At 36.7% G+C, this 11,930-nt stretch overlaps 1 pseudogene; it reads right to left on the bottom strand.

The window, feature by feature from the left end:
- Nucleotides 1-2,911: 2,911 nt before the first annotated feature.
- Nucleotides 2,912-11,637, bottom strand: LOC102130874 (caspase-3-like; annotated as a pseudogene).
- Between the last annotated feature and the right edge of the window lie 293 nt (nucleotides 11,638-11,930).

Genomic DNA, 11,930 nt, shown 5'->3' on the forward strand with positions numbered 1-11,930 from the left:
ACCATATCAGAGCCCCTGTCAGATAGCATAGTAAGAATAAGTAGTTTCTTCTTGCTGTAGTACTCCAGGTTTTTCTGCTTTATCTCTGAAAGGAACGATATGATGTTCTATTTTCCTTTTGATGTCACCAATACCTAGAACATAACTTGCTTTTAATACATGTCTGCCGAATCCAAGATCTGTAATAGATAGCCTATAAATGTGAATTTTAATCTTACCCATCACAGTGTCCAATTTCAAAATATCTTCTTTAATGTAAGCTCCTAATTAACTACATAGTGCTCTTTTGTTGTAAAATTCAGAAAACTTAATTCCAAATGACTTAAACAAAGCAGGAGCTTTTTCTGACTTCATATGACTAAAAAGTCCCAAAGTGGGCACACTGTTGGAGCCAAAAGTTTTCAACATCATCAAGTCACTAGATTCCCTTCCCTGTGGTCCTATTGATTCTGTCTTCCTCCATATATTAGATTTACCTGAACATTATGTTATAATCTTATTTAAAAACATGTAATTTTAAACATGAAACAAAGAGCAAGATATTTGACTTTTCAGTGAGTGGATTTTTACACAACAGCATGGCATGAAAAAAACAGATTTAATATCATCTCCCAGCCTCCGTAGGCCAGACTTCAAAGAAATAAGATCTTTAACTCAAGGGTGAAGCAATATAGCCTTTCAACACTTTAGACAGGGCACGAAACTGATGGCAGAGAAACATATAGGTTAGTGAATATGTTCAACATTCTACTGATTCTGAGAAACTGAGGTGTTCCTGTCTAGTTAAAGGACAAAAAGAAAGGTCACCAATCCATGTTAACTGATCTAAAAGGACAGGCATGGGATTGAGTATCCTACTGCCGCAGACTTCCTAGAAAACACAACCATGGCGCCATGGGAGACAAGAAGCAATGGACTTCTTTCTTCTATGAGACTAATTATTACATATAGTCACAGCTCTTACAAATAATGACCTAGCATTAATAAACCAGGTCATCCATGAACATGTGATCCCTGCATTTTTAAAATTATATTTTTAGTAATTGCTTTACATTTTAAACAGTATTCACCCTTACGTTATTATTATATTCTGATAAGTAGGTCAGCCTTCATTTAATACAAAACCTAATGATTTCAAGTAGTTAAGGGGACACTTTGGTGATCCAAGAGACGGTGTTTGCAACAGAAGTTGTATATACAAGCAAGGCCAAGACACACAAAACGTTTTTGTTTTTTCTTTTTTTTAATTTTATTGCACTTTAAATTCTAGGGTACATGTGCACAACATGCAGCTTTGTTACATAGGTATACATGTGCCATGTTGGTGTGCTGCACCCATCAACTCATCATTTACATAAGGTATTTCTCCTAATGCTATCCCTCCACCACCCCCACCCTCCCAACTGGCCCTAATGTGGAATGTTCCCCTCCCTGTGTCCATGTGTTCCCATTGTTCAACTCCCACCTATGAGTGAGAACATGCAGTATCTAGTTTTCTATCTTTGTGATAGTTTGCTCAGAATGATGGTTTCCAGCTTCATCCATGTCCCTGCAAAGAACATGAACTCATCCTTTTTTATGGCGGCATAGTATTCCATGGTGTATATGTGCCACATTTTCTTAATCCAGTCTATCATTGATGGACATTTGGACTGGTTCCAAGTCTTTGCTACTGTGAACAGTGCCACAATGAACATACATGTACTTGTGTCTTTATTGTAGAATGATTTATAATCCTTTGGGTATATGCCCAGTAATGGGATTGCTGGGTCGAATGGCATTTCTAGTTCTAGATCCTTGCAGAATCGCCACACTGTCTTCCACAATGGTTGAACTAATTGACACTCCCACCAACAGTGTAAAAGTGTTCCTATTTCTCCACATCCTCTCCAGTACCTGTTGTTTCCTGACTTTTTAATGATCACCATTCTAACTGGTGTGGGATGGTATCTCATTGTGGTTTTGATTTGCATTTCTCTGATGAGCAGTGATGATGAGCATTTTTGCATATGTCTGCTGGCCATGTAAATGTCTGCTTTTGAGAAGTGTCTGTTCATATCCTTTGCCACTTTTTGATGGGGTTGTTTGGTTTTTGTTTTTGTTTTTCTTGTCAACTTGTTTAAGTTCTTTGTAGATTCTGGATATTAGCCATTTGTCAGATGGGTAGATTGCAAAAAGTTTCTCCCATTCTGTAGGTTGCCTGTTCACGCTGATGATAGTTTCTTTGGCTGTGCAGAAGCTCTTTAGTTTAATTAGATCCCACCTGTCAATTTTGGCTTTTGTTGCCATTGCTTTTGGTGTTTTAGTCATGAAGTCTTTGCCCACGCCTATGTCCTGAATGGTATTGCCTAGGTTTTCTTCTTGAGTTTTTATGGTGTTAGGTCTTACATTTAAGTCTTTAATCCATTTGAGTTAATTTTTCTATATGGTGTAAGACAGGGATCCACTTTCAGCATTCTATATATAGCTACCTGGTTTTCCCAACACCATTTATTAAATAGGGAATCCTTTCCCCATTTCTTGTTTTTGTCAGGTTTGCCAAAGCTCTGATGGTTGTAGATGTGTGGTGTTATTTCTGAGGGCTCTGTTCTATTCCATTGGTCTATATATTTGTTTTGGTATCAGTACCATGCTGTTTTGGTTACTATAGCCTTGTGGTATAGTTTGAAGTCAGATAGCATGATGCCTCCAGCTTTGTTCTTTTTGCTTAGGACTGTGTTGGCAATGTGGGCTCTTTTTTGGTTCCATATGAACTTCAAAGTAGTTTTTCCAATTCTGTGAAGAAAGTCATTGGTAGCTTGATGGGGATGGCATTGAATCTATAAATTACCTTGGGCAGTATGGCCATTTTCACGATATTGATTCTTCCTATCCATGAGCATGGAATGTTCTTCCATTTGTTTGTGTCTTCTTTTATTTTGTTGAGCAGTGGTTTGTAGTTCTCCTTGAAGAGGTCCTTCACATCACATCCCTTGTAAGCTGGATTCCTAGGTATTTTATTCTCTTTGAAGCAATTGTGACTGGGAGTTCACTCATGATTTGGCTCTCTGTTTATCTATTATTGATGTATAGGAATGCTTGTGATTTTTGCACATTGATTTTGCATCCTGAGACTTTGCTGAAGTTGCTTATCAGGTTAAGGAGATTTTGGGCTGAGATGATGGGATTTTCTAAATATAAAATCATGTCATCTGCAAACAGGGACAATTTGACTTCTTCTTTTACTAATTGAATACCCTTTATTTCATTCTCTTGCCTGATTGCTCTAGCCAGAACTTCCAACACTATGTTGAACAGGAGTGGTGAGAGACGACATCCTTGTCTTGTGCCAGTTCTCAAAGGGAATGCTTCCAGTTTTTGCCCATTCAGTATGATATTGGCTGTGGGTTTGTCATAAATAGCTCTTACTATTTTGAGATACATTCCATCAATACCTAGTTTATTGAGAGTTTTTAACATGAAAAGCTGTTGAATTTTGTTGAAGGCCTTTTCTGCATCTATTGAGATAATCATGTGGTTTTTGTCTTTGGTTCTGTTTATGTGATGGATTACATTTATTAATTTGAGTGTGTTAAACCAGCCTTGCATCCCAGGGATGAAACCAACTTGATCGTGGTGGATAAGCTTTTTGATATGGTGCTAGATTCAGTTTGCCAGTATTTTATTGAGGATTTTTGCATTGATATTCATCAGGGATATTGGCCTAAAATTCTCTTTTTGTTGTTGTTGTGTTTCTACCAGGCTTTGGTATCAGGATGATGCTAGCCTAATAAAATGAGTTAGGGAGGATTCCCTCTTTTTCTGTTGATTGAAATAGTTTCAGAAGGAATGGTACCAGCTCCTCTTTGTACCTCTGGTAGAATTCGACTGTGAATGTTAAGAATTTATAAGTAAACAAAACACACATAAATCCTTGTCCTTGTGGATTTGGAGTTGGAGGGAGATAGACAATTAAGAGGAAAAAATCAGGAAAATACATGATTCATGGTAATAAGCCACAAGGAGAAAAATTGAACAGGTAAGGGAGATAAGGGATACCTGTGGTCTGAGAGGAAGTTACAGTATCAGGATATCCTGGGAAGTCCTCACTGCAAAGATAACATTTGAAGAAAAAGCTGAAGGGGGATAAGGCAATGAGCCACGTGGAACTCCTTGGAAGAAAGCTACAGGGAAAGAACAGCAAGGGCAAAATACTCAGGTAGGAGAGTGTCCACAGTTCAAAGCAAGGAGGCTGGTGTGGCCAGAATAGAGTAAGCAAGGTGGAAAATAGTGGGAGATCAGAGAACTCGAGGGGGGAAGGCAAATCATGTAAAACCTTGAGGGCCATTTGGAAGGACTTTGGCTTGGTTTCACAGTGAAATGGACGCCATTGGAGGGATTCAACAGAGGAATGACATAATATAATTGATGTTTTCATAGGATTATTCTAGTATTATAAGATTGGGCTATGTTCAGGCAAGAGCTGAAATAAGGAGACAAGAAAATATGGTAAATATTATAGACAAGAGATGAAAGTACCTAGGACAAAGTAGTTGCTGTGCAATAATTAGAAAGTGTAAGATTCTGAATATGTCTTGAATGGAGGCTTATCAGGATTTGCAGATGGATCTGATGTAGAATGTAAGAGGAAAAAGAAAAATCAAGGTTACATTTAAGATTTTTGGACCGAGCAACTAGAATCGGGGGATTGCTATTTCATGATGGAGAAGACTAGAGGAGAATTAAAGAATAGGACACAGGGACATTCATAAAAGATTGCAGATCTTGATTTAGTCCAGGTGAATTGTACAACTTTGCATCCCAATTGAGGGAAATTTAACCTATGAAATCAATTGTGTTAAATTTATTGTTGTATATCCCATGTTAAGGGTTTAGGAATTTGCAATCTTCCCTAAAAGGAGATATAAAAGATGATTGGGGTTGGAAGTCTCTAGGCTTTGCACAGAATCAAATTATATTCATAATAAGAAACACAGACATGCCTCACAACTCCTCTGTGTCTCAGTTTCTTCACACTTAAACAGAGGGGTTTGGGTTTCAGAATTAACGTAATAATCACAGGCTGTTCTGATCATGTGCTAAGGTGAACACAACTGATTTCAAACAATATTATCCAGACTAACCTTTGAAGTAATAATCATTACTGGGCAATATGATGAAGAAGGAGCTGTTTATATACAACTTTTCAAACCAGTATTCTCTGTGCCCTTTTTACAACTGTGTATAAAACTCTTTCTCTCTGGTATTTGACTACTAGGGCTTTTGTGTTGTAAGAGATCAAATACAAAATTTCTTTACTACATAACCTAATATTCTCAATAAAGGATCCAAAAATACTCACAGTAACATTTTAGACACTGTGTTCTCTCCCAGGTTTATTTGCATTTTTCTTCTTCTTTTCCTCCTCCTTTTTTAATGTCACTAAACATTAATTGAACCCATGCTGTAAGGTAGACACTGTGGTGTGTACTGTAGACATGAAGATAAATGAGATAGACATATTAATAGCTCCTGCTCTTAGGCTGTTCCTGTATTATAAAAGAGATGAACATATTGTCAGCTAATAATAACAAAATGTGAGTGAGGGAAAGGGACAGGGAAGAGAGAATTCTTTTTTTTTTAAATTTTAAGTTTGAATGTATATTTTGAAATAAAAATGGAACATAAAAAATTTGTACAAAATTGTCACACAGGAACACACTTTAAGATACCATTACATGCTATGTGTATTTAGAAAAGTTACACATCTAGTAAGAAAAAAAACAAACTGTCATTGACAAACGCAAGTTCATTTTTTTTTATTATTATTATACTTTAAGTTCTAGGGTACATGTGCATAACGTTCAGGTTTGTTACATATGTATACTTGTGCCATGTTGGTGTGCTGCACCCATCAATTCGTCAGCACCCATCAAACAAACAACCCCATCAAAAAGTGGGCAAAGGATATGAACAGACGTTTCTCAAAAGAAGACATTTTTTGAGCAACAAGAAATCTCCCGTGAAAAGTCAGACTGAAAGCCAGTGAGACTCGGTGAGTGACGGCTCAGCACCTTCTGAGGCCTGGAGCTTGCCTCCCAGGCTGGGTGCTCAGCTCTGGTCTGTGGCTGGATGCCATCTAGAGTCCTATATGCCATGGTCTTTTTCTTTCGGTAAACAGTATAAAACATACTATTTTCCTTTGATTGTAAACTTCAACAGAAAATAACACGCTTAAGAATTGTGCTACAAAGAGTATTATGATTTTTATTGTAACTCACCACATTTAGAACATTTCCACTTCACAAGTTTCTGATTTGCTTCACTTTCTTACTTGGCAATGGTGCCCTGGCAGCATCGTCCACACACACCCGTGTGTATGGAGAAGTGGGCTGCAGGCCCTTCCTGAAACCATGGTCCATGGCTCTGCCTTCACGGAACGGGCCGAGTCATGTCTCTGCTCAAGATCAAACCATCTGTTCTCAAATTAGAGGCAGCTCAGCCCATCCATGTATTGCTTTCCTTATATTCCACTTTATATTATTTAAGTTGTATTTTCATATGTTCCTATAGAATTTATTCACATTACCTGGCTAATAATCAATAGTTTGGGCTTTTTATATAACAGCTCTTCAGATATATTGCTGGTATGTGAACCTCAATCGATCTGCGTAGGGACAAATCAGAAGGTATTTATGCTGGTAGATCAGCTGCATTGCAGCACCTTACAGTTAAAAGTCCACCCCTCTACGAATGTTATGTTTTAGCCTTAAAAGAGTTAAGTTTGCTCACACTTCCTCTCACATAAAATACTTAGTTTCTTTCTCAATATTAAATATTATTATAATTTTTTTTTACAACAGAAGTGTTCAGGACAAACATCACAAAACCATAATCCCAGATAAATGGTCCAAAAATGCGGTTAGGTCATCTTTGTATATCAATACAAAAAAAAAGGTTTGAGCCTTTGACCATGCCCATAGATGCCTAAGTTCTTCCACATCTTCATTTCTATAGTTTGACAAAACTAGAATACACAGTCTTAAGTGGGGGGAATATCATAAAAATTCATTACTTCAGTGTTTAACTTTTTCACGATTACTTGAAAATTCATAGCACAGCATCACTGTAACTTGCTAATCATGAAAGCTGTAAATTAATAATCATTGCCTCTCATAATGACTGCACCAGTGTCCATTTTTATTTATTCCTAATTTAATTCAATTGCAACTACCTGGCTGTAAGTTTGAGGTAGCTTCACAGTGGTTCCACCTGATGGAAGGAGTATGACTTAAAGTACCCTCTGCGGCATGAGACTAGGTCAAAATGAGAGGGAAATACAGTACCAAATATACCGTCTTCTCACCTGGCATACAAACTAAAAACAACCACCAACCAACCATTTCTTTAGTGATAAAAATACAGTTCTTTTGTGAGCATGGAAACAATACATGGAATATATTTCTTTGCATGAAAAGTAGCATCAAGGGAAAAGGACTCAAATTCTGTTGCCACCTTTCGGTTAACCCGGGTAAGAATGTGCATAAATTCAAGCTTGTCGGCGTACTGTTTCAGCATGGCATAAAGTGACTGGATGAACCAGGAGTCATCCTTTGAATTTCGCCAAGAATAATAACCAGGTGCTGTGGAGTATGCATACAAGAAGTCGGCCTCCACTGGTATTTTACGACACGCCATGTCATCTCAACACCACTGTCTGTCTCAATGCCACAGTCCAGTTCTGTACCACAGCAGGCCTGAATAATGAAAAGTTTGGGTTTTCCAGTTAGACTTCTACAACAATCCCCTCTGAAAAAGCTTGTTATTTTTTTCAGGTCAACAGGTCCATTTGTTCCAAAACTTATTCCTTCTTCACTATGGCTCAGAAGCACACAAACAAAACTGCGCCTTCTGCTGTGATCTTCTCTAGAAACATTGTGCATCAATTCCACAATTTCTTCACATGTAAGATCGTTTTTATTCCTGACTTCATATTTCAAGTTTATGAATGTTTCCCTGAGGTTTGCTGCATCAACATCTGTACCAGACCGAGATCCCATTCCAGTGCTTTTATGAAAATTCTTATTATTAATTATTATACATAAACCCATCTCAGGATAATCCATTTTATAACTGTCGTCCAGGGATATTCCAGAGTCCACTGATTTGCTTCCATGTATGATCTTTGGTTCCAAACTTTTAATGGATTTTGAATCCACTGAGTTTTCAGTGTTCTCCGTGGATACCTTTATTAACTTCCATAACCGCCTTGCAGCAGCAGCCACCCCCTACGATCCGCGTCTGCCAAGAGAATTCTTAGAAATACAGAAAGGAGCAGCCATGAGAACAGCAAGAATTCACAAAGAAATCAACATTTAATATTGAACGATGTGAGGCAGCTTATTTACCAGGAAATGAAAGATCTATGTGTGTCTTAGAGAGTGAAGGTAACATTACCATAGGAGGGAAAAGCATGAGCAAATATTTGAAGAACGACAAGTATTTTGTTGCAGTCAGACCTTAGATTATGAGGCCAGATATCAAACTTAAAAGATTGTAAGTAGATTTGCATGGCATGCTGAGTAATTTTTGTATATCTTACAGACAGTAGGGAACAAGTAAAAGTCATTTACATACTGTATTTTTATAAGCATACCAGGAAGTAGAATGGGAGACGAACAGATTTGAAGAAACTGACAGGAAGCTATTGCACAAGTTTAGGTAAGAGGCAGTAGTAAATGGTGCTATTTAAGAAATATCCTTACAGTAGAACAATGTGCTGTGACCTGAGGATGAGGGAGAAAGAAAAAAGACAGAGCAAAGATGATTCAGAATTCTAACTTGGGAGAATAGGCGGAATGGGATGCCATCAGCTGTGACTGGGAATATGCAGAAGAAGCTGGTCTGAGACAGAAAATTGGTGACTTTGATTTTAGATACCCTAGGTTTTAACTGTCTGCAGAATATTCAGTAGTTAATTAGACAAAAGACTCTGGGCCTCAAAAGAAATGGCAGAACAGGAAATTTAGGTTTTTACATTAAAACCACAGAAGTAGATAAAGTGTGCCTGTAGAGAGGAGAAGGGAAAATGTTGAAATGATAAGGAACTACAAGTTTCTCTTTTTCTAAATGGAAAAGAATGCAGTTCTTTGTAAAAATTCACACTACACAAAAGTCATAATCTAACCATCTACCTTTCCATCTCACCCAGATATAATTCCATTCTTCATAAACAACGATGACTCAGTACCCATGTTTAATTAATTTTTTCTCGGATTGTGGAAGAAAAGACCCCTTACTAACAAGAAATTTGAGGTTCTAGAAACTGGAACCAAAAGTAAAGATAAACTCCAGTTTCAAGTGCCCCAGAAGTCTGAGTTTTATAAAATAGGAAGCTATTTCCCCTGCCCACCACTAATACAGAATTATTAATAATAAGTTCTGAGGGGCATCAAAAACAGAAAGAGATCATTTCTCTAACTGCATATGAAAAAAAGAATAACACATAGCTTCCTAGATATAAATATGAATTCAGACATTAGAAAGCTGTATTAATTTTTGCCAAACTTGTGGGAAAACATTAGGCAGCAAAAATCTTACTTTTCAAGAGTTGTCATAATTGCTTTTACCTCTGAGGCAAACTTGTCTGATAGTGGTCATGCCCTGCAAGGTCCTAGATGATGAAACCCCACCTAAATCTCTGACCTCAGCTCCTAACATCCTTCCTTGGTTACCCTCTGCAGCCTAGTTTGTCCTCTTTGTGTTGCTCTAACATGACAATTTCTTTACTGTTTTAGGACATGTTATTTCCACTACCAGAAATACCTTTCCCCAAATATATGCATGTTAGCCTGCTCAAATGTTAATAATCTCCTCAGACTTTCCTTGATACATTCTCTCTCTCACAGGTACATAACATACACACACATACACACACTCATACACTCCCTCACTCTCTTGCCCCTTACCCTTATGTCACTATTATTGCAAAATTCTGTTATAAAATGTTTGTTTGTTGTGTTTCTTGCCCACAAAACTGTAAGTGGCAATAGCATGAGGATAGCATCTTTGTCTTAATTCACTGTTGTATCCCCAGCCCCTTGGCTCATAACACAGGCTCACTGGAGAAGTTTTTGAAAGAATGAATGAAGAAATGAATGATAATTTATTGCATTTTAAACCTCAAATCTCCCTCCATGACTTTGTATGCACTATGGAAAAAATAGGTTTACATTTGTACAAAAATTAACAAAAACAGTTCTCGCCTCATTTTGCCTTTAACTTGTAGAATTTAGATATGTTCAACAATGAGCCCCAGTCTAAGTGAAGACAGACTTGGATATACAACTTTTGCATATACTCCTATGACAAAATAATTAAAATGCAAACTCACTGAAAAGTGAAATGGAACCCTCATTTGTTTTTTGTTACTGTGTATTTTCTTAATTAATAAATCCTAAAACTACCATATTGTATATAAGTCGGTGAATATTTTTAATATTAAGGAGGTGTCTTTACACTGAAAATGGTGGTGATCAGCTAATGATTAGTACTTTTAGAATCTATACAATGAAACCATACTAATATACACTCAGTTGCTGAGCTAACTTGCCTTTTCACATGATTTGGTTTTCTTGTTTGTATTCTTTCAACATTAATACAGCTAAAAATGCTATGCTGATCAATTTTTGGTTTAGTTGTTTGTTTTCAATAAGAGTAGTCATGACATCTATATATAACTAAATTAATTTAAATACATCTCAGTTTTCATTATTGATACATCAGTCCAATATTAATTCTGGTTCTCCAAGTATATTAATATATATTATAGCCTCATGTGTTTTCTTGAGACCACTAAAAATGTGTAATGGGAAAAGTAATGAAAATTACCATCCCCTGACAACTTATTTTATGACAATCACAATAGAACATCTCCCAAATTTTTTTATTTTTATAATGTAAGTATTTTCAGCTTAAAAAATGATAAAACTCAAAAAAGTTATCTAACTTGTCCAAGTTTTTCAAAACTGGTAAATTCCCAAATTAATATCTTAAGAGTGTTAACTTAAGAAGGCTTACCTCTTTATATAATTATCATGATTTGTCAGGAGAGAAAATTGAGGCACAAATTAGAGAAATTACTTACATGAAATGACAAGAAGGGTCAGTAATAAAACGAACCGACATTTGCTTTTCTCCTGTGGATTTCAAATCTGTATGCATATGTGTTCAAAAATGTCATGCTCATCTTCCTCATATGGGACATAAACTTTAAATAATTTTTCTGATAATCTTCCTGTGTAAATGCTATAACACCACATTTATAAGATGACTGTGTTGAATATGCCTCCTGTGTCACAGGAAGAGTAAAAGGTAACAAGAACTCATAGAATTTAGCTTCATCTGAGTATCATTCTAAAACTCAGAGCTAACCTGCCCCATCAGAAAGCATTCTCGCACCTTCCTCAGAGATTTCAGAAAATAAAAGAGGAAAGTTAACATTTGTAGGGCAGGAGATTTTTTACTTGGACTTTTTTTTTTTTTTTTTTTTTTTAGAATGGTCTACAAAGGGGCAGAATGATTGTCTATTACTTGAATGTTCTTAAACTAAAGTGTCTCCCAGACAATTTTATGTGTTACCACATTAGTCTGCCCCATGTTTATACTCTAAGAAATATTTTTCCAAAAGCAGCCTGAGATAGAAGAGATTAGGAAAAGATAAAACTCTTCCTAGTCCCAGGATGTGCAAAGCCATACCTTTTTACCTCACACGGTCTCAGGAGAGGTTTCAGAACCATCAACTGTTTCTCCCTATCTCCCCAGCCAAATAGGCGGCGACAACAGAAACAGGCATGATGTACCTACAGTCTTTGCTCCTGTGTCATTACTGTTGTAAACAGTAGGAGGACAGAAAGTTCTTGTACATTGGAGTAAAAAAAGATGCAATTACA

Source organism: Macaca fascicularis, chromosome 4, assembly GCF_037993035.2.
Source record: "Macaca fascicularis isolate 582-1 chromosome 4, T2T-MFA8v1.1".
Classification (NCBI taxonomy): domain Eukaryota; kingdom Metazoa; phylum Chordata; class Mammalia; order Primates; family Cercopithecidae; genus Macaca; species Macaca fascicularis.